Source organism: Nanorana parkeri, unplaced genomic scaffold (assembly GCF_000935625.1).
Source record: "Nanorana parkeri isolate BGI_ZX_2015 unplaced genomic scaffold, ASM93562v1 scaffold1533, whole genome shotgun sequence".
Lineage (NCBI taxonomy): Eukaryota > Metazoa > Chordata > Amphibia > Anura > Dicroglossidae > Nanorana > Nanorana parkeri.
Genome location: NW_017307801.1, coordinates 221102 through 224693, shown reverse-complemented (window position 1 = coordinate 224693; position 3592 = coordinate 221102).

Sequence of the window (3592 nt, the reverse complement as noted above, 5' to 3'; positions counted from 1 at the left end):
GAAGAAGAAGAAGGCCCACTGGAGATAGTGCCGCTCCGCCAGCCGCAGCATGTACGGGGGTCTGTGCGCGGGGCTGGAGAGGCGTCACTCGTTTAGCTGAATGTGCTGCAGGCCCCCGCCAGGGGACCTCCACAGCCTTCCGGTCAACCACGCCGTGCCATGGCGGCGGGGGGCCCTTCATGGTTTCTTGCACCGGGGGCCCTGAAGGTTCTAGTTACGCCCCTGGAGGTGACCCCTGGAGTTGGGTACCAGGCAGTCTGGTCACAGATCCTGCATGGATGAAATGCATTATTCCATCTTAGTCCTCACAGTCATTGGCTCATTCCAGCAACTCTCATCGGGCTGAGATGACATCATGAGTCTGCTGCGGGCTGTGATCACTGTGACGTTATAGGAGATCACTGTGAGGGGGAATACATACCTGGAGGTGTTACAATGACACATTGCTGCTTGTGTAAAGTTATAGGAGATCACTGTGAGAGGGAATACATACCTGGAAGAGTTACAATGACACATTGCTGATCGTGTGACGTTATATGTGATCACTGTGAGGGGGAATACATACCTGGAAGAGTTACAATGACACATTGCTGATCGTGTGACGTTATAGGAGATCACTGTGAGAGGGAATACATACCTGGAAGAGTTACAATGACACATTGCTGATCGTGTGACGTTATAGGAGATCACTGTGAGAGGGAATACATACCTGGAAGAGTTACAATGACACATTGCTGATCGTGTGACGTTATAGGAGATCACTGTGAGAGGGAATACATACCTGGAAGAGTTACAATGACACATTGCTGATCGTGTGACGTTATAGGAGATCACTGTGAGAGGGAATACATACCTGGAAGAGTTACAATGACACATTGCTGATCGTGTGACGTTATAGGAGATCACTGTGAGAGGGAATACATACCTGGAAGAGTTACAATGACACATTGCTGATCGTGTGACGTTATAGGAGATCACTGTGAGAGGGAATACATACCTGGAAGAGTTACAATGACACATTGCTGATCGTGTGACGTTATAGGAGATCACTGTGAGAGGGAATACATACCTGGAAGAGTTACAATGACACATTGCTGATCGTGTGACGTTATATGTGATCACTGTGAGGGGGAATACATACCAAGAGGAGTTACTATGACACATTACTAATCGTGTGACGTTATAGGAGATCACTGTGACACGGAATACATACCTGGAGGAGTTACTATGACACATTACTGATCGTGTGACGTTATAGGAGATCACTGTGAGTGGGAATACATACCTGGAAGTCTTACACTGACACATTGCTGATCGTGTGACGTTATAGGAGATCACTGTGACAGGGAATACATACCTGGAGGAGTTACAATGACACATTACTGATCATGTGACGTTATAGGAGATCACTGTGACAGGGAATACATACCTGGAGGTGTTACAATAACACATTGCTGATCGTGTGACGTTATATGTGATCACTGTGAGGGGGAATACATACCTGGAGGTGTTACAATGACACATTACTGATCGTGTGACGTTATATGTGATCACTGTGAGGGGGAATACATACCAAGAGGAGTTACTATGACACATTACTAATCGTGTGACGTTATAGGAGATCACTGTGACACGGAATACATACCTGGAGGAGTTACTATGACACATTACTGATCGTGTGACGTTATAGGAGATCACTGTGAGTGGGAATACATACCTGGAAGTCTTACACTGACACATTGCTGATCGTGTGACGTTATAGGAGATCACTGTGACAGGGAATACATACCTGGAGGAGTTACAATGACACATTACTGATCATGTGACGTTATAGGAGATCACTGTGAGAGGGAATACATACCTGGAGGTGTTACAATGACACATTGCTGATCGTGTGACGTTATATGTGATCACTGTGAGGGGGAATACATACCTGGAGGTGTTACAATGACACATTACTGATCGTGTGACGTTATATGTGATCACTGTGAGGGGGAATACATACCTGGAGGTGTTACAATGACACATTACTGATCGTGTGACGTTATATGTGATCATTGTGAGGGGGAATACATACCTGGAGGTGTTACAATGACACATTACTGATCGTGTGACGTTATAGGAGATCACTGTGAGGGGGAATACATACCTGGAGGTGTTACAATGACACATTACTGATCGTGTGACGTTATATGTGATCACTGTGAGGGGGAATACATACCTGGAGGAGTTACAATGACACATTACTGATCGTGTGACGTTATAGGAGATCACTGTGACAGGGAATACATACCTGCAGGTGTTACAATGACACATTACTGATCGTGTGACGTTATATGTGATCACTGTGAGGGGGAATACATACCTGGAGGAGTTACAATTACACATTACTGATCGTGTGACGTTATATGAGACGTCAGCTCTGCTTTATATAAATAATATCAGCAAATAAAATGATTGCAGCGTTTGTCAAATAAAAAGGAAGTCGGAAGCCTCAGCGGTTTCTATTGTGTGTCTGGGGTTCCCGATCACAGACATGAATTATTCTTTAATAGTAGAAGAATTTACAACTTCCCATTTCCCCCGGAATCTTCTATTGATTCTTACTTCTCCAATCCATGGCACGGCTGAGTTCCCTCGGGGCACCTTTCATTAATGATTGCTTCTATACAAAGGTCTCTATTCATGAGAGGTTCTCTGCTCAATTCTGGACAACAACCCTCATCGGGGACTTTCACAGACAACAAGGGGCCTTCTTTATATAACTTACGGAGGGAAGTGCAAAATCAGAGAGCTCATAGCAGCCAATCAGAGAGCTCATAGCAGCCAATCAGAGACCTCATAGCAGCCAATCAGACAGCTCATAGCAGCCAATCAGACAGCTCATAGCAGTCAATCAGACAGCTTATAGCAGCCAATCATACAGCACATAGCAGCCAATCATACAGCACATAGCAGCCAATCAGACAGCTTATAGCAGCCAATCAGACAGCACATAGCAGCCAATCAAAATGTTCATAGCAGCCAATCAGATGGGTTATAGCAGCCAAGTAGACGGATTATAGCAGTCAATCAAACAGCTCATAGCAGCCAATCAGAGAGCTTATAGCAGCCAATCAGACAGCGCAAAGCAGCCAATCAAACAGCTCATAGCAGCCAATCAGAAAGCTCATAGCAGCCAATCAAAAAGTTCATAGCAGCCAATCAGATGGGTTATAGCAGCCAATCAGACAGAGCAAAGCAGCCAATCAGACAGCTCATAGCAGCCAATCAGACAGACAATAGCAGCCAATCAGAAAGCTCATAGCAGCCAATCAGAAAGCTCATAGCAGCCAATCCGACAGCTCATAGCAGCCAATCCGACAGCTCATAGCAGCCAATCCGACAGCTCATAGCAGCCAATCAGACAGTTCACATCAGCCAATCCGACAGCTCATAGCAGCCACTTAGACAGCTCATAACAGCCAATCAGAGAGCACATAGCAGCCAATCAGAAATAGGGATTTTATATATGGCGTGGAATGTATGAAGTAACAAAATATAATATACATTTTTCCCCCCAGATGATTACAGTATATATATATATATATAT